This window comes from Plectropomus leopardus, chromosome 3, assembly GCF_008729295.1.
Source record: "Plectropomus leopardus isolate mb chromosome 3, YSFRI_Pleo_2.0, whole genome shotgun sequence".
Lineage (NCBI taxonomy): Eukaryota > Metazoa > Chordata > Actinopteri > Perciformes > Serranidae > Plectropomus > Plectropomus leopardus.
This window is the reverse complement of record NC_056465.1, coordinates 3,321,399-3,342,131: the sequence shown is the minus strand read 5'-3', so window position 1 is coordinate 3,342,131 and position 20,733 is coordinate 3,321,399. Positions and strand designations below refer to the sequence as shown.

General features: G+C 40.6%; 1 protein-coding gene across 1 annotated transcript in view; it reads right to left on the bottom strand.

The window, feature by feature from the left end:
• The window catches only part of LOC121962737 (inactive N-acetylated-alpha-linked acidic dipeptidase-like protein 2), a 498,032-nt gene extending 477,920 nt beyond the window's left edge, over positions 1 to 20,112 (bottom strand). Inside the window, exon 1 of the mRNA XM_042513024.1 lies at positions 20,072 to 20,112. The gene's annotated coding sequence lies outside the window, so the exon portion shown is untranslated. The remainder of the gene's footprint in view (positions 1 to 20,071) is intronic.
• Positions 20,113 to 20,733: the final 621 nt, after the last annotated feature.

The window sequence follows — 20,733 nt, the reverse complement described above, 5'->3', positions numbered from 1 at the left end:
AAGATGGCTTCCCCTGGGGTGTTGAGGGAGAGTAGATGCTTTATGGATCTCTCTCTCTCTCCTCTGCATTAAATCTCCTGAATACCACAGGCCATGTCTCAGGATGTTAGACACGGAAAACAATAACAGCCAAACAGTCTTATCTAGCTGTTTGTTTGTATTTCTTCCACCAAATACGCATTTTCTCTCTTGTTTCCTGCCCGGCTTCCTGCCCTCACTCTCACTCTCGCTTCATTCCTGGCTCTGAAAGTTCAAGCCAGTCTATTAAAAACTGCATTACCCACAAGTCAACAGGTTACGCAGTCCATTATGGCTGAAGGTCAGGTTTTCTTGTTCTGTGGTGGGTGGATTTTGGGAGACAGAACAGGCTGATGTGGATGGCATGACAAGGTCTGCTTCAGGAAGCATCAAAACACCATCTGAATGTACAATATCAACCACAACCTTTACAGCGGGGTTTCTGTTTGGCTGATGTCAGATTCTGTTTTCATTTCACGCTGCTATCAGGAATAATTAAGATTGGTTTGTTGGTGAAAACTGGAGTGAAAAAAGGACTGATGGTAGTTGGCAATATCTGTGACATGAAAAGTTATTGATTAAACAGGAGAAACAGACATCAGCTTTCAGAGACCTGTCCGTATGTGAACTGGGAAGGGGTCAAAGGTCATCAACCAGTGGATGACTGAGGCTTGATGAAACCACAGAGGCCTTCTTGAACAGAAAGGGGATTTATGATCTCAGCCATAGAGAAAGAAACGTAGATACCGCATTCCTGTTCGACAAATGTCTGCGCAAGCGCCATATTGGGAAAGGTTAAGTTCTGCTAGTAAACAAATACATGTGTATTGAGAGATGCAGAATTCCCTACAAAACCGACTGTAACTTGTTTAATTCGGAATCGATTTTCATGACAAAACAGTAATCTCTTGACCAGCCACAACACTGGAAAATGCAAGCTGCGACTTAAGTAACTTCCAGTGATGGAGTGTAATAAGTACATCCATTCATGTGCAGTACTTTAGTACAGTTTTAAGGTACTGGCAATTTACTTGAATATTTACATTTTATGCTACTTTAAATTTCATATAACATCATTCAAGGCAACTTTATACTTCCTCTACTTTTCAGAAACATTTCAGAAATGAGCTTAGAGCAGCAGCTAATGAGGTATCTATGTTTTGATATCGATGATCTTATCCACATGTACAGTTTGACCACCTGTCGTCATCTGACTGACAACTGAACCATCTCCATGTCAACTGAATACAATTCATCCACTGATCAGGTCTGTTAGATGTGTTTTAATCTTAGATAAAGCCTCTATGTGGGTCTTGAGTTAGGGTTTTTGGTCAAATTATTGTTTCCACATGCACAAACAGCCCTTTCCACTCTCAACATGCATTGAAAAAATAGTCTTGGAGTGAAGAAAGCTTTAAAGTTTGATCCACAAATAAATGCCTTGTATGGTGTTAGCTGGCTAATTTTTTTTTTTTTTTTTTGGCATCATATTGCCATTCCCAAATCCATTTTATGGGAGAACAAACAATTAAGATAATTGTTAATTAAGATAAAGCACAAAGAATAAATGCAATAAATTACAGTTACAGTACTGTTTTCACAACCCTTTCTCATTCCCAGGTCATCAAATACTGATGCTTTATCACGACTGTCGGAATCTCATAGTGACGCAGGGGCACACTTTAGTGATCTATAGCCCCTTTTACCCTGGCTGTCTAAGGTGGTCATTTTAGGCCATTCTTACAATAGTTATGATAGTGGAATAGGTGGACAGAGTTGTCTCGCCTCTAAGCCGGAAATGGAAGTATTAACAACGCCGCATTGAGGTCTGTGAAAAAGGGACACCTACCAGGACAGAACCTGGGTCTTGACAAGTGTGATGTTTTTGATGTTGCGTTATATGTGCAACATGCAAAGACTTAAAAAGCAGCTACTAGTAGTTAGCAACTAACTCAAAGAAGTATAGCAGCGCCCAAAACACGTCTCCATATTGGAAAACAATGAGGGGAGGGAGCTCCTTACCCTTCTGAGCAGAGGAGGAGATCAGCTGCCATACACTGTAACAGGTATGATAAATGACTGCTATTACCATGTTAACCCTTTGAAACCGGAGCATATTTCTCACAAATACATGGAAAAAAAGGCAATGAGTTGTGATCATTATAATTATAGTTTTCTTGATATTTTCCGCTTGTTATTTAATAGTTATTCACTTTCTTTTTTAAAGCTAATTTTCAGTTAATTTTCTCCTAACGTGTCGCGATTTTTTCGCAATTTCTGAGAGATTTAATTCCAATTTGCTGATTGCTTTTTTCCTCAATGTTTTTTTTTTTTTTTTAAAGAAACCAATCCAATTAGCTGACATTTCAATAGTTTAAATGCTTGTGAAAGAAGGGTTAATGCCATTGTTATTCTTTATTAAGAGCTGCGGATGAGTATCTTGTATCTATCTAGTGTTACACTAGAGACTGACACCGTTGTGTTACTCACCTGTCCCACATCTTTTGTTACCACAATGTCTGCATGCTGTCTAATATCACATGCAGTAGCAGCATTATGCAGCCTCCGTTTGTTTCTGTGTAAACATACAAGGGCAGTGTAAAGAAGAGACTTCATAGCGGTCCAATAGTGCCACTACTGTGTCAAAAGGGCATTTGTGATGCATAGCTAAAAATTACACTTGTAACACTTAGTAAATGTTGTGAAATGGTTACAATTAGGTTTTGACAGCAGAACTAACTGGTTAAGTTTAGAAAAGAGAAAATGTTTTGTGTTAAAATGACTCTTTGTTACATAATGTGAGTAGTTATGTAAATACATCACAAGTGATGTCAGTACATGACAACTGCAGGTAAAATATGTAACGTTGCATTAAAACAACACTGACTTTCGGTTTCACGCAGGACACAAACTGCGATTTCCTGGATGGAAGTGCTGTTTTGTTTGACCAGTTCTCCTCCCCTGCCTTCTGCCTCTCTCACTCTTTGTATACATTGGAGTTAATCTAAAGGCCATTATTCAAACAATCTGTTTTGATACCCTAAGAACTGGAGCACGCTCTCCAGTTCCCCTTTTTAAAAATGGGAAACAGCTATCCCGTCTGCCACTTCACAAACTCTGTCTCTGACCAAAAAGTCAGTCAAGAGAGTCCAACAATGTCCGAAGCCGTTAGCATCTCCACATCTGACAATAGGGCCAGCATGTGTTAAATGTTGAAAAAGGTCAACAAAATTTTGAAAAATAATTCTCCCAAGAGAACAACTAAATACAAACCTTAAAAATTAAAATTCAGCTATTTATTCCAAACTTGTTAACTCACGGTAGGAGACAGTGAAACATTTGCAAATCTAGTCATTAAGTTGGGGAGACAAGGAGACATGAGAGAAATCAGTCTGTCAAGATTCCAGTGTTTTAGATCAAACGAATTATTCATGGAAAAATCCTTTACTTTTGTGCTTATAATGACCTCTATCACTATGGAAAAAATATTTCGAGTGAAACTGCACCATAGCTCTGAGATGTTTCTGATTCTCACCCCAGGTTATCACATTCTGTTGCACTGTAGTGGACTTCTGCATCATCATATTACTTTTAAAGGTCAATGTATCTCATAGAGATGCTAAAGGCTGCCTTTGGTGTCTATATCATAGGCGTTACAAAGAATCGGTATTTGACAACCTGGCAATGAAAACTGGCTGGTTTTCATTTACATAGCTCGTGACAACAATTAAACATCCCACTGTCTTTTTCAACCTCTTGTTTCCTTATTTCTTCAGAATTGGAGTCTGATACAAATTAGCCCCTTTAAATATGATATCACATGTGAAGTTATCAATTCTCCTCTTGTAGTGTTTATACTAGAAAATTGTGATTAAAGTCTGCTGGTGTACCTTTAACATATGCATAGACTAAAGCACGCACAGAGAGAGGTCTTGTTTATTTCTGTTTTGAGGACCTTCCACTCAGCAAAATTTGTTCCAGCTAATTGCCTCTTTCACCAGCGTGTTCAAACACACATCATACACATCATATTATCATGCTTTGGAGTGTTTGACAGCCGTGATTCATTCTGACAGAAGGCAGCAGGTAAACAAATAGTCTGATGCTTTTTTATAGTCACTGCAGTCTGATCTAATATCCATCTACAACTCACAGATAGCACGTGAAATTCCATGTTAACAACCATCTTTTGCAACATTTTCTGTAACATCAAATATGAAAGGTCTTTTTGAGCCCTTAGTTTGAGAAAGTAATCTTCAACTAAAGGTCCACTTACTGGATTTTTTTTTTCTGGGGCTTTCGGCATTAGACATTGGCTTGATGAGTAAATGGAGAGTAACATGCTAACATGGGATCGACACTTCAACTCACACATCAAGTACACTAGAGAGCTAACCACCACTAACAATAGAAAAGACCAGCATTAAGACCTTCTTAAACAGAGCACAACATCTTTACAGTGAAGAGAAGAATAGAAGGAAAGGGGCACTCTGGGCCAACAGGTACAAGGACTGGCTGATGAGAATTTAGGTCCATGATATATATATATATATATATATATATATATATATATATATATATATATATATATATATATATATATATATATATATATATATATATATATAAAAAAAACCATCCAGCGCCAAATGTGATAAAATCTCTGGAGGTTATTTGCCATTTGTGCGTGACTCTGCTGCTCTGTGCAGCTGCTCCTGTGCTCTCTGTGTCACTGTCACTCACACACACCTGTGTGGTGCAGGTCTCATGTGCAACTTGTTATGCGTGTGCAACTTGTTATGCAGCTCAGTTTACAGCACCAGACATCAGCTGATCACTAAACTGATGAAGGTTATGAGATATTAAGACGGAGGCCCGTAGTTTGAACCATCACGGCAAACTCTTTTTGGCTCTCACATCGAAAGCCCTAGATGGATATCCAGCATCACAGCTTGCCAGAGGGAACTCATTGACACACAAAGGCTGTGGTAATGAGATGTTCAATATATTTAATACTTCAGATTTTGCTCTGACCTCTTCTCCAAGTTTGCATATTATCTAAATTAAATTTACTGAAATAAATGTATATGTGAGGAAAAAAAGGCGATTTATTATTTTGGCTGGTAAAAAGTGCGCTTGGCTGGTGAATCAAAAAGTTAATTGTAGATACTAACTGTCATATTGTATTGCCTCCACTGAAGTTAGCAGCAACAATCTCCTACAGACGCAGAAATGTTGAAAGTGCATTTTCCAGGGGGTAAATTATCGCAATAATTCTGGTCACGATAATCATGACACGAAAATGTAATATCAATACATCTCTTATTATATATACAACTCTTATTATATATATATATATATATATATATATATATATATATATATATATATATATATATATATATATATATATATATATATCAGGGCTGCAACAACAAATCGCTAATCGATTCATTGTATCGCGGGGTTATTACGTCACTCGCTGTGTTGTGAGACTGTTTTCGTCACATGCAGACGGGAGAAGCCAGTGTTTATAGAGGCATGGCGGAGGCAGAGAGAATGTTTCGTACAAAAACTTCAAAAGTTTGGAGCACTTCACGTGCAAAAACCTCAGTTTACTTTTCTACTTTGGGACAAGCTGATGTCAGTAGGTGATGGATTTCTTTATATGGTAATGTGTTCTAGGCATGCTACTGCAATTGAAAACATTACATACACTGTCATATGTAACTTCATGCTAACGTCAGAGAAACATGTAATCTTGGTTGCAAATGTTTTAATTTCTCCTTGATTCCGGATCACCTTACGGCTGGAAATATGTCCCCTTTATTGACGATTTGTTTGAGGGAGAAAGTGCTGCAATTCCTTGTAATAGTTCAGCCTGTTCTTATTCCGAAGTTGTAAAACAATGCCACTTTTGCAGTGCTTTTCGCATAACATCCCATCGTGAAAAGCCACTATTTGCATCTGTAGAATACCCCCCTGGACATGGTCAGCTGAGAACACTGCCGGACAGAACCAAACGCAGTGTTATTATATGCTGTTGGACAGCTGGATGGCACCTGTCAGAGCAGCATGATACACAGATGGTTGGCGTCAGTTGTGAATGTGGTTGGATGGAACCTGTAGCATCCACATGATGCACCACTGAACAGCATTAGGTTGAAACGCTGCTGGTAACAACACTACGTAAGAAGCACCTGCAGTCCCTGTAGGGTGGGAGGAAGGGCCGGCGGATGGATCAACAAACCCACTTCCATGAAGAAGCCCACCAGTGTATACCTTGTGTCTGAATCTGATGGTTTTCCTACACCTGCTGTTGCCTTAACATAATCACATGCAACGTCATCCCACCATGTGCTGGTGTTCACACCATCCTTGAATGTAAAGAGCAGACACAAAAGGAGACCTAGAGCATAAAATGTAGAAGTGGAAGTCCACTGCAAAGCAACAAGACAGTATGAGGAAAATAAAGTGTCAATGTGAACATAAAGCAGTTAAATATGTTCTTGTAGAAACCCAAAGTAGAAGTTAAATAAACATAAAAGGTCGTCTTTGAGTCAAAAGGAGTCAGCACGAAAACACATTAAACACCTTTAGATCACTGCAGCTACATCCCAAACACAAGAGGTTGCAGAAGGCATTGTTCAAAATGTGATGCTTTGGGTACTTCTAAGAGATGAAATACAATTTAGGAAGTCAAATCTGAGTAATGGATCCATGAATGTGAAGGCTCATCAGACACAAAAACATTGTGCAGGCATTTGTATTACTAAGAAAAAGGACTTTACGATTCTGGAAAGTTATCATGGTGGCACTTATTTTTTATTTTACCACAAAGAAAGCAAGGTAGAAATACCCTGCTGACATAACAAGGATATGTACTTGCATGTGTTTGTGTGCAGCTGGGCAAAAGGTGAGTCAGGGTCAACTTTTGGTCACATGATCTCGCTTTTTTTTTTTAATGCCAGAGGCCTCTGCTCTGTCTCCCCTGCTGCATCTACAGACTGGCCAGATGAAATCAATGAGAGGGCTGTGATTTTCACACAGGGCTGGTGGTGATATTTACGCAGCCAAAAAGTGTCCTGACAGTCAAATAAATTCATTGAAGCACATGCAAGTAATGAGTAACAACAGTAGCTTAACATCAATATTAGCTCACTGAAGTGAGTAAATTGTAATTTAATGTCGACCAGTCACATCTTCATACCTGCTCTGCTTACTAAGGCCAGTGTTGGGCATCACTTCCATAGACTGGATTGGTGCATCCCAAATTATCACTGCAAGTCTGTCTCCTGACTGTGCAGTTAAAATCTCCAGAAAAAAGCTTGGAGATGGAGTTTGGGTTAAATTCATCTTCTCAAACTTGGTGAGGACAAAGTGAAAAAATTCAGGCGATGTCCTCACCATTTGTTGTTTGAAGCAGCTCCTCCCTTACAGTATCTTCATACAGATGGGTGTGAATGGTGTCATTCACACCCACAAACTCATCAAGCGCAATGCTAAAACCGCAAATTTCCTGGTTTGTGTGTCCACCCCTTTGTGTCATTATGTATCCCCTCTCTACATTCAAACCTTTTTGCAGGTCTGTGAACACAGCACTGGCAGAGCTGAGTTTTTTTTTCCCCAGCAGCAGTTTGTGGAGTTTGAGGAGGAGTGGAGGAGCAGCTGCTGCAGAGGGAGTGAAAGCAACATTTAGAACCAGTGCAATGAATGGTTAAATTTCACTTTAACTGTGTCTGGTGTTCTGTAGATCTATCTGTGCCCAGAGTATATTTACAATCGATAAATAAACGGTAGGCCATATATAATCCATGTATCCTCATAGAACGGTTCGTATGATTTCCTACAAAAATGCACACACAAAAGTTCCTACAAATTTGCCACCCTCACTGTATAGTTGTGTAATTAATGAACAGTTACTAAGGTTAGGTCTAAGAAATAAAAAAAACAACACGGTGAGGACGCACCTCAAAGTGACTCAGAATTCAACCAACTTATATGATTCTGAACATGCATCTCCAGAGGAAAGTCCAAGGTAAAAACTAGATTTTTGTGACCCATCCACCACCTAAACCTGCCTCCTGATAAGTCCACTCAAGATGTTTCCTTGTTTGCTCCCTTTAGCTTATTGGTACAAGATGGCAGCCTTTCAAAAGACATGCATGGATTTGGGTGCATTACTTTTTGTAAGAAAACATACGTTTTACGACTTATGAGGACCCCTGATATATTCCAACAGTGCTCCTGATGAACGCTCTGGCTCCAGAAAAAAAAAAAAAAATCATACATGGGGGCAGATGTTATCATGCCGAGTTGCCACTAATAAACAAATACATGGGAAATCCTGCACTTACGGATGATAGTACATTATGCTGCCTAAGCACAGCGGTCACACCTGGATGTATCATCAGTGCATTTCAGAAACTTAACAGGAATCATGAACAACATTCAGAGTAAAATACAAGATTTCAACACAGTGCATTAACCCTTTAAAACATGAGCAAATTGGCTTGTTTTCTTTTACCAACATAGGAAGAAGGCAAAGAGCAACTTGAGAAGAAATGACCACTAAAGTAACAATAAATTAGTAAAAAATTACAAGAAAATTACCTGAAAATTAGCACCGAGAAAGAAAGGAAGAAAGACAGAAAAAGACAAAGAAACTGTCAAGTAAATGACTTGCACTTTGCACCTGGACTACTTGGTCTGCACTTAATTGATAACTGTCATTTTTATTTTGTCTTACTGTGAAAATTCATGTGCATATGCTATTTTTTTTGTAAATTGCTTGATATGTTTTTTTGCAGTCTGCTATTCTTTTATCCATCCTATGTTCTCAGACAGATGCCCTGCTGTTTTGTTTTTATGCAATGACAAAAGAAATTCTATTCCATTCTATTCTAAAAAGTGCTTAAAAATTATAATAATTATGTAACATCACTTAAAATACACTATATTACCAAAAGTATTCGCTCACCCATTCAAATGATCAGAATCAGGTGTCCTAATCACTTGGCCTGGCCACAGGTGTATAAAATCAAGCACTCAGGCATGCAGACTGTGAAACAAGACATTTGTGAAAGAATGGGCCGCTCTCAGGAGCTCAGTGAATCCCAGCGTGGAGCTGTCATAGGATGCCACCTGTGCAACAAATCCAGTCGTGAAATTTCCTCGCTCCTAAATATTCCACAGTCAACTGTCAGCTCTATTATAACAAAATGGAAGCGTTTGGGAACAACAGCAACTCAGCCACGAAGTGGTAGGCCACGTAAAGTGACGGAGAGGGGTCAGCGGATGCTGAAGCGCATAGTGCAAAGAGGTCGCCGACTTTCTGCACAGTCAATTGCTACAGAGCTACAAACTTCATGTGACCTTCAGATTAGCCCAAGTACAGTACGCAGAGAGCTTCATGGAATGGGTTTCCATGGCCGAGCAGCTGCAGCCAAGCCACACATCACCAAGTGCAATGCAAAGCGTCGGATGCAATGGTGTAAAGCACGCCGCCACTGGCCTCTAGAGCAGTGGAGATGCGTTCTCTGGAGTGATGAATCACGCTTTTCCATCTGGCAATCTGATGGACGAGTCTGGGTTTGGAGGTTGCCAGGAGAACGGTACATTTCAGACTGCATTGTGCCGACTGTGAAATTTGGTGGAGGAGGAATTATGGTGTGGGGTTGTTTTTCAGGAGCTGGGCTTGGCCCCTTAGTTCCAGTGAAAGGAACTTTGAATGCTTCAGGATACCAAAACATTTTGGACAATTCCATGCTCCCAACCTTGTGGGAACAGTTTGGAGCGGGCCCCTACCTCTTTCAACATGACTGTGCACCAGTGCACAAAGCAAGGTCCATAAAGACATGGATGACAGAGTCTGGTGTGGATGAACTTGACTGGCCTGCACAGAGTCCTGACCTGAACCCGATAGAACACCTTTGGGATGAATTAGAGCGGAGACTGAGAGCCAGGCCTTCTCGACCAACATCAGTGTGTGACCTCACGAATGCGCTTTTGGAAGAATGGTCAAAAATTCCTATAAACACTCTCCTCAACCTTGTGGACAGTCTTCCCAGAGGAGTTGAAGCTGTAATAGCTGCAAAAGGTGGACCAACATCATATTGAACTCTATGGGTTAGGAATGGGATGGCACTTCAGTTCATAGTATGAGTAAAGGCAGGTGAGCGAATACTTTTGGTAATATAGTGTATGTAATTATGACAATTATATAGTTTTCCCTTGTTTATTTCTTCATCCCTTAACGTTTTTATTTCTACAACTCCTAATTTTTTGCAATATGTGGAACATTTCTTACCGAGTTGCTTTTCCCCATGTTGATAAGAGAAATTTCACCCGTTTTTTTTTTTTTTTTATTTTTTTTTCAGGGTTTAATGGTTTAAATAGCCTACTTGTAAAAAGTCGTACAACAGCAACACAAGAAAGTGATGCCAATCCAGGTTTCAAAGGGTCAAACATGACTTTGACACAAAATGAGTGAAAGCTGTAGTGATGTACGACTGTGGCTATGGCTTATTTTACATCAAAGTCATGTCCAGTGTCAGATTTGATTTCCGCCTTCGTTTGGCTATATAAATGGCTATATAAATATAAACTATGAATAAAATCATATGTGGCATACATCTATGATTTGGTTGATGTGTCATTTAAAATATCCAAAAAATTGATGACAGCTATCAAGAGTGTCTTTGTGAATTACCAGCCACCACCACCACCACCAACACGTCACATACAGGGAATATGTAATTTTGAAAAGATGGCATTTTTGCTCAGGATGCTACATCCTGAAGAAAACCTTAGAGGGACAGGTGAGGGTGACAGGTGATTAAAAATTATGTAAATTTGAATTAAGCTTTAAGATTTTTAGCCTAGAGTAGAAAAAATGGCTCAATAAGGCTGCATTCCATACACATAAAATATTCTATAAACATTGCTTCATCTTTGAATGCATGCGAGGATACTTTCAATATTATGTGAGCAGGTTAAAATATATACATGTCTGACTGTTCCGACAGGCAGAGCCTCTCATGTATTACAATGATGCAATCCAAACAGAGCACATTCTCTTTCCTCTTGAGACTTTCTAGCTGACAATGACATGTCTCCCAAGGGCCACTATACAGTAATTACAAATCTGTGTGCATCCTCAGAAATACACACACACAAGTACACACAGGAGTGCTGTCGTTTTTTTGTCATCTGTTTCTGACAGCTGCCATCAGCCCCCTCTGCTACCAATCCTTTTATCTGACAACAGCATCATGCATGGCCAAGGGGAGATCTACACCCACATATGCATACACATTCACCAGTGTAAACACCTCCATCTCCCCATCCCTCCAACCCCAAACACCTCTGCCATTTGATCTCTCCCACCCATCCCCCTGTTTAATCCCCGTTTCTCCCTTGGCCTCCACCAAATGAAATGCAAATAGCTCGGTGTAACCTGGGGCGTCATTTATCTAAATTAGAGCGCCGAGTGTGGATCCCCATGGGGCACCCATATGCTAGCGCAGTTAGCGTCATTAGCTTCATTAGCCCGTGTCAGACCATTAATTACACATCAAGCCTATCAGTTAGCTGGGGCTCAGGGTTCTCATACACTCTGGACTTCAGTGGGCAGGCAGGAAAGAAAGAAAGAAAAGCCTCATCAGTGGGAGAGCTGGGAAAAAATACTCTCTCAGCATCTTTTGTTATGTGGGAATCTTTTGAAGAGGACAAAAAACAATTATGAAATATGGTTATGTTTTCATGTCAAGCACCAAAACATAAAAATCCTTATATACACCATTTAATAAGCCTCTGTTCTTTTAAATACCATCTGTTAAATTTAACATGTTACTATACACAATGAAACAAAAACATTGAATTATACCTCAAAACAGTGGTATACAAGTCAAGTGGCTCTTAGAGGATAATGGCACATTGAATTTACCATCATTTCACAACATTCTCTTCAATTAGTTTTAAAAATATAATCATAAGGTGACTTCAGTGGGAGTGCAACCAAACATGAAGAAAACATGTGTAAGCCACTGATGTGTTACTTTTTAATTGACTATTGTGATAAAACTACTGCCAATATTTGTCACTGTTAAAATGTAGTATTTTGTTGCACTAAAGTAATAGAGTCAACAAACTCAGTTTTGCCAGTTATACTACATGTTCTAATCCCAAGTCATCCCATATTGCCGCTTTGCAGAGGACTTCTGCGTCTACATATTACATTCTGGGTATCCCTATCTATCTGCTGTTCATGTTCCGGGATGGTACTACAATGATGTCGACCAATGTGCTTGGTGGGATGACGCTGCATGAGGTATGAATGATTAGGATTAGGCAACTAAGACACGGATGGTTAGGATTGGGGAGAGGAGGTTTCCGGTCTGGGGTGTGTTGGACCCATTCACGGCTTCTCCTGCCCTCCCTATAAGTGTCCTCTCGTCCCTTATGTTGTTATCAACGGCGTTTTAATCTGACTGTAATGTTAACACAAACCCATGATGGGTGCGCTGCACAAAGTAATGTTTAGGCAAGATGGGCACATGGTAACCAATGCCAAGACATCAACGAAAGCACATGCTGGCACAGATGGTTAGGACTATAGAAAGGAGGCACATGAGAGGGTGTAAAAAAATACATCATATTCAGACGGGAGGCGAACACTGAACTCATGCATAAAAGTCTTTGTTGGATCCATCCACCGCACCTATTATCCACCCTACAGGAACCTTAATGCTCTCTATACTTTGTTACCAACAGTGGTTCAACCTCACGCTGTCCAGGCAGACGCAACAGGTTCTGTACATTCACATATCATGCTGCCACTGCAGGTGCCATCCAGCTGTCCGGCAGTGCATCATAACACCGGGTGCATTCTCAGCTGACGCCGCCTAACAGCATATCTTACAGCCGCAAAGGTGGCTTTTTAGGACCTTACCCCGAAATCACTGCAAATGACCCCTGAATGAGAACGGGCTAGTTATACAGCAATGTCAAGCTAAAGTTTATTGTTGTCATACCAGACCAAGTAGGCCTTTGCACACCATGTCTGTATTTTTAATGTTTTTTTTTTTTTTTTTTATTTATTTTAAAATCCATGTTCCAATACAAATTGTTACACACAGTCACCTTGCACACCAGGTCAGTGAGATTGTCTGTGTGTGCTCCTCATCCTTTATTACATCCTCCTCCTCATCATCATTTCTATCTCACCTGTAGAACGTAGGCTATCTTGGTCATGAAATAATACTGTGTGCTCCATTCCTGTATCTTGTTGCTAATGCATCCTGCAGGCTATGCTAAATTTCTTCTTCATTGATTCATTGTCAAATAACTCACTGCAGACTTTTGACAGATGAATAAAAACACAAAACACAAAAACACAAAAAAGCCTTCACAGTTTTTCATCACCTGCAGTCAATATGTTTTGGACCTCAGGCCTTCATCAGGTAAAATCTGAACGTACAAACAGCACGGTTTCATATCTATGTACATGTAATAAGCCTGGGCTTTTAAATTCTGTCATTTTTATCAAAAAACCTAACCTTGAATTTCTGACTGGCAAGCAGGTAGAATGGCTGCACAATGATCCGCCGCATGACTGATTCAGAAACTGATTATGTACATTAGGAGCAAGCTGGATGGCAGACCCTTTTCATTTTGACATGTCCTCGTGGGAAAAGTACTGGTGTAAATAATAACATAATAATAATGGCTGGATTCCAATTATCTGTTCAGATTTAGGGTCCTGGTGTTGTTCATACTGACTCACTGTCAGAGTGGCAAGGCTTACTGGGAAACCTAAACAGGACAGAGCCATTGTTAATGTTATTAGTAACACCTGTGCTTTCTCTGCTGTGGAAAGGGCCAGTTGGCTGGTTATGTAGCTACAAATTTTCCAGCCTGGTTTTATGAATGGCTGGCTGCTGATATAGTCAACAGATGAAAGCATTATCCAAGAACTAGTGGCTGACATAGTGACTGCTTGGCATTGTGAGATGCTCAGGTTCTTTGCCCTGAGGTGAGCCTTTCAGACTGCACTTAGGGCACTTTCAGACTGACAACAACCCTCGGGCAAAACAACACAAGGGTCGGCATCAATGTGAGCATGTTACAGCTACATGGTGCTGATGAGATGATGAAAAATGAACCAGCAAGTCCAATTTAAAGGCTTCTCAAACATATGCACCATGTAGCGTTTCATACTCCTTCGAGTCAGGATTGAACAAGTTTGGGAAGTATACAGTGGTAGTAATTTGAGCCAGGAATAGCTTTTTTGTTGGACTACCCTGTTCTTGGTGCTATACTGGATGCAACTTGATTTGCTTGAGTTTCTTGAACATATTTCACCTCTCATCTGAGCTGCTTCTTCATTTCTGAACTGAAGAAGCAGGACAAGAGGTGACATGTCTTTTGACAATCATTCGTTCTGTTGCCTTCATCACCCTGTGACTACTGGTATGCACAGGGGTGGTTTGAAGCTGAGTGTGAAGAGGTCAGGACAAAAGTCAGTACCTCCAAGTCTGAGGTCATGATTCTCTACTGGGAAACTGTGGATTGCGTTCTCGGGGTTGGGAGAGAGTTACTGCCCCAAGACGTTCAAGTATCAAGTAACTCTTGTTCATGAGTGAGGGTAAAATGGAGTGTGAGATGAACAGATGGTTTAGCACAGTACCCACAGTAATACAGATGTTGTGCTGGACTGTCATGGTGAAGAGAGAGCAGAGTCAGAAGGCAAAGCTTTTCATTCACCATCCAATCTACGTCCCAACCCTCACCTATGGTCATTAGCTTTGGATACTGAGCAAAAGAATAAGATTATGGATACAAGCACCTGAAATGAGTTTCCCCTGTAGGGTATCTGGGCTCACCCTTACAGAAAGGGTGCGGAGCTGAGACATACAGGGAGGGAGCTAGGAGTAGTGCTGCTGCTCCTCCACGTCAAAGGGGGCCAGTTGAGGTTATTCAGGCATCTGATCAGGACGCCTCTTGGGCACCTTTCATTCGACTTGTTTTGGGCACATCCAACTGGTAAAAGGCCCTATGCAGACCCAAGACATGCTGGAGGGCATGGATATCAGGAGTACTTTGCTCAGCCTGCTGCCCCCTTAACCTGGCCTAGTAGATGTAAATGGGGAAAAACAATTTGAATTTGATTCTTTAGGTACAGTAAAAAATTGAAAGTCTGGAAGAATCATGTGATTTAATCATTTTATCTTATTCATGTGTGTCTGAAATCACTGGGAAGTCATCTGTCTTGAGAGAGTTGAAAAGTGCATGCTCCTAACCAGCTAGTCCAGAGAGATGCTTTAGTGTACATGCTCTATGGGCCCAAAAACACAGCCACATGAGGAAGCCTGAAAGGCTTTTCAAATGTATGCCTTCACAGAAGTTAATGGGGTGCCATTTTCAAACAGTGTATCCAGTTCCTACTGTATCCATGATGCGACCCCAGCTTTACAGTAAAAGTGTTCATACTTAATCCAAAAGGCCAAACTCTAAGACAGAAAGAACTACTCCATACCCTCCTCTGGCTCCATCCCACAGCCTCAAAGAACTCTATCTGAGTAATCCAGACACAATGAACTGTACAATTGTAACAAATGGGAACACTTTGGGGCAGTCTCTCGAAGGCGTCTGTAGTTTCAGTTGGTATACTGCACCACTAATCAATTGGTGATGCGTACACGATCAGTTAAGGTGATTTAGGTTAGGGTATGTTTAGCAAAGGACACTGCTTTTTTACGCAGCCTGACAGGAAGTAATACTTGAAAGGCCTCTTTAGGGCAAAAAAAAAAAAACCTTGGTCTCACAGGCTGACATATTGACTTGCTGGCAGCACTTTAGCTAGTTGGCTGGCAGGACATCCAGCTGTGGGAGCCAAAACTAGAATCTCGGATAGAAACATAATGGCTAATGGCATTAAAATCATGTGTATGTAGAAACTGTAATTGAATGATGCCCTGTGCTCAAACAGAAGTCAACACCCATCTGTCTATGAAAGCCCACAGGCTGGTAGGGAAAACATAATTTTCTGAATAAGGTTGCTGTTTCCGATAGTAAACTTTGTCACTATTTTGTGACAACTACATTTTAAGCACAGCTCTAAAAGGCCATGAATGTCAGGTAAAATGACAGGTGTAAAATCCCTCTCTTTAGCCAATATTATACACTTTAGCTTTGAATTCTGTGGCAGTGACTGTGACAGAAGTGGCTGTACTTGAGTGAAAAAATGTTTGCAAATTTACCATGGCAGGCAGGTGCAGTTTGATGAAATTACTATCATGAGGGTTGAGACACATAAATGCACCTGCCCTGTAGTTATATGAGAAATACATTATCACTCTGACAAAGAATTAGCTTGACATACACCTGAGAAAACATTCCACCCCCTAGAGTTTGGGGGTGTTTTTCATTATAGCATATTTCATATTAACACTAATGTATTCTATAATGTGCTTAGATATCCTGCAAGCAACACCCATATTTACGCTAAAAATGTCATGAGGAAATCAGTAAGACAAATGGGGTTGTTTTGCTCAGCCACCCTGTGACTCACATTTGATGAACTTGTACTTTGTTGAAAGTCACACCATCTCGCAAGCCCTCTGTATACAAAAACACAATCAGCTCTAAAAATAGCCCGGATCATGCTGCTGAACAACTAATGCACATCACTCATTATCGCCTGCCACTGTCACAGCAGCCACACAGAGACACACACACACACACACACACACACACACACACACAAACACACAGTGTCACCTTCCCCCTCCTTAAAGTGACACTGAGTCACAATGTGTTGACAGTTGAATGTATGTATATACAGGGTTGTAATGTTGAATGTGAAAACATGTTGATAGCAGGTGTATGTATCATAATGTTTAATATATACAAGTGCATTGTACACAGCATGTGTGTTTGTGTGTGCATGCATAATACGTGTGTCGTAAAGTGATTGCAGGTGGTCAGAAGATAATGCCCGCTTACACGTGCATTCTCCCCACAATGGGACCTGTCACTGTAGCCTTTGCGCTGACCTCAGCTAAGAGTGTGTGTAAACTAACTGCTTTGTTGGTGCACTCCAGTTAGTTGCTGCTTTGTGGTGACCTCTCTCAGACCAAATCCTTCCTTTGTTGCCAAGAACATAAGAAGTTTGTTCAGGTCATGAGTAATACAGTCAGATGTTTTTTGTCCTCCAACCCATGACGGGAACAGGAGGACATAGTTGCATCTGCTCCGTCTAGTTTGTGCATTGGTATGTTTTGTTGTTGCACGGCCTCCATTAGAGCCACTGTACAGCTGTTTGTGAAGTTTGGGGATTCTGTGACTGGTAAAGCCCTATCCAAGAAATGCCTTGCAGGCAGGCACCCTCTCACTGTGTTCTGCTGTACATGCAGTGTGTAAGTGTCAATGACCTTATTCAGGGAGATTAGTGTCAAACATATGTACAGAAGTGTCATGGTCTACGCCATGCCCGTTTATGTAGTTCTGTATCTTGGACATGTCAAGCTCATTTTTGGTGGACTGGCGAAGGGTTGGGTGTGTATCAGCTGTGTTGCACCTGACTCCCCAATGGGCGTTATACACCTCCATGATTCCATGCCCCTTGATGACCTGGGGAATGTGGTGTGCAGGGTCTACTGATACTAGGGGGTTAGGGAATGGCTCCATCCAGTTTGGCTGCATACTTCCTGTAGTAGCTTCTCTGCTGTGGCAGCCTTAGCTATACAGAAGTAGGTGGGCTCCAGCTATTAACCTTTAGCTGGTCAGAATCAGCGCAGCTGGACTGATGTCATGTCACTACTGGGCGTTCATTATCAGGCTCCACCCACTGTGCTCATAGACTCCAGTAGAAGGCAGAATGATATTGCAACCCTAGTTCAGTTCATTTGGCACAAGCAGAGCCCTCAGACGTCACAAGCAAATAGGAGTTAGCTAAGTTTGGGGAACTTGCGTGCATGTCATATCTCTTCCTTTCTCTTCCTGATTCCGCTGTCTCCACAAACAATTTAGCAGGAAAATAATTCTAATGTAAGCTCAATTTAAACTAAAACATGGGTTTTCTGAGATCCCAGCCAAAGCAAATTGGGCATGGAAGCACATTAGCATATGTGCATTTTTGAATGAAATATTATGTAAAACAAGCATGTTAGCAATCAGCCGATAACCCCGGTAACAAAACAGGCTCTATTTCTGTTCCTGCTCTATAATAAAATCCTTCCACTAAACCGTAATTCAGTTTATGTTAAGCAGCAGCAGCATCAGATGTGATGCTAGAAATGCTAATAGAGGCAGCAGTGACAGTCTGCAGCACTTTTTCAAACTTCATGGTCATGTTAAGAGGAGGACAAACCTGAGGACTTGCTGAAACCAACAAAGAATGAGACCAGTTCACGTACAAGCTGCTTCCACCAACATACACAGACTTTGTTTAATTCTTAGCAATTAGAAAGGGGCATAATTGAACTAAATATATTTAGAAAACTCCTTGAGTGGTTAATAGGTATGATTACAATTGCATTGTTAGGCAATTGCTAAAATCCCACAAAAACATGAGTTATTTCATGTTGCTGTACCAAAAGAAAAATAAACTTCCATCAAAAATAATTTGCCTTGGTAATTTAAACCTGGATCAAGGAAAAGGGAACAGAAAATGGAACAAAATGGCAAAATGGAAGGAAACTGCATAATTAAGACAGTGCCCACAATTTACACCCTGACTGTCAACAATAACTGAACCAGACTGGAACCTTATTAGACAAACAATCTGATCAGTTGTCATATCAAAATCATTTTATTTGCTGCTCAGAAATCATGGTGTCTGTCTCTGCAGCACATTCTCATTCCGAACTCATAAAATACTGCTGCTTTGACAATTCTTTTGGCGTAACATCACAACACCAAAAGCCACCTTTTGTGTCCGGATGAAATGCATCACTGCAGTGTCAGGTGAGAACATTGCTGGACAGAACCTGTTACGATGTCACTATATGCAGCTGAACGGCCACACAGCACCCACCACATCACTTCAGAATGCTGCCACAGACTTATTTTTTTTGCCCTGGAAAAACAGTAGTGATACATCCAGCCTATCACAGAAGCTGTGTAGCTGTTTCTAGGAGCAGCCAACCTCACGGTTACCACATTCATCGAAGAAATATACTGATTTAGCAGCTGTTATTCCTGTTAGTTATACTTGGACAACCTGTACAGCTGCTTCAGTTTCATCTATGCTTGTTTTTTGAAGCAAGTCTTTTTCCTCCAATTCTCTAGCTCTGTCACAAAATTATGACACCCTTATTCTTAATCCCACCAAAGCATCATCTAGCTTAATTGTTTTTCTAACTGGTGAAACAGCTGTTTGATCAACACAACAGACTTAAATGAACTGGTGAAAAATTCGGGGACCTGGAACCCAGCTATAGGCTCTCTTACATATAACTGAGGAAGGCAACATGTTAGCCTACAAAGGCAAAAATCCCACAATAAACATACAAATGTTCTTTTTCTCAGTTTCTCTTTCATCTCTTTCCTGCTGGTGCTCATGCCACCTCTAATTTTACTGCATTTTTCTTCTCAGTATATTAACAGCACTGCAGTCAGGCTGATGTTAAGGTTGTGGGTGTAATTATCTTTAACCATGCTACTCTAACCGGTAGCTGAACCACTTGGCTGGGTGAGATGCCTGATGGCCTTCACCATCTGTACCTGACACACAAATGGACACATTGCACGCCCACTAGCCACCTTATCACACTGTTGCACACGTGTCACATTAGCAGAGATAAACACATGCACATGCATACTGCACTATGCAGCCATGTATGCTTAAACACAGAAAAAACATAAATGTACATACACTGCCCAAGGTTTTTGTCTTCAGCTCTTCTTGCTCCAATTATTCTACATCTCACATCTTACTGCTGCCCAAATCTACCTGGCAACCCTTGAGGCTGTGTGAGTGCCTGTGTATGAGTGTTTCCCAGTGTGTGTGTGTGTGTGTGTGTGTGTGTGTGCATGTGTGTGTTTGTACCTGGCAGAGTCCTCGGCCAGCCTCAGTGAACAGATGGTCCTCCAGCAGGTAATAATGACCCAAGACAAACTCTTGAATTGATTATGCCTTTGTGAGGGCAGGGATACAAAGTATCACTGCCACTGAGAGAGACAGACAGAAAAGAGAAGAGAAGAAAAGAACGTCTCAATCCAAGCATATGATGTATTCATTTAGAAAAGCAGAAAGAGACTTGTGAAAAGTCCTCGGATTAAAAGTTTCCTAAAGATTGCAATATTGTTGAGCTTGCTGAAACTATTCAAGAGCAATGAAAAACAAAAATGTTATAATGGGCTTAGCATGACTGGTCCAATGTCAATATCACCAAGGTCATTTCACATCCTTCCATTTGTAACACACACACACACACACACACATACACACATATATATATATGTATATATATATACATATGGAATAACCACTTAACTTTTTAGTAACACTCATTCAGTTTGTAGAGAAAATGGCACGTTAACAAATTAAAATAATATAAGACATGAAAGCACAAATCTTTACTTCAGTAACAGTGATGCAATCATACAAAACCAGCCGCACAAAAAATAAATACACAAGTATGAACACACACAGGAGGTTACCCAATTAGTTATGAAGTTAAGATTTGCTAAGATGTGCAAATATTATTT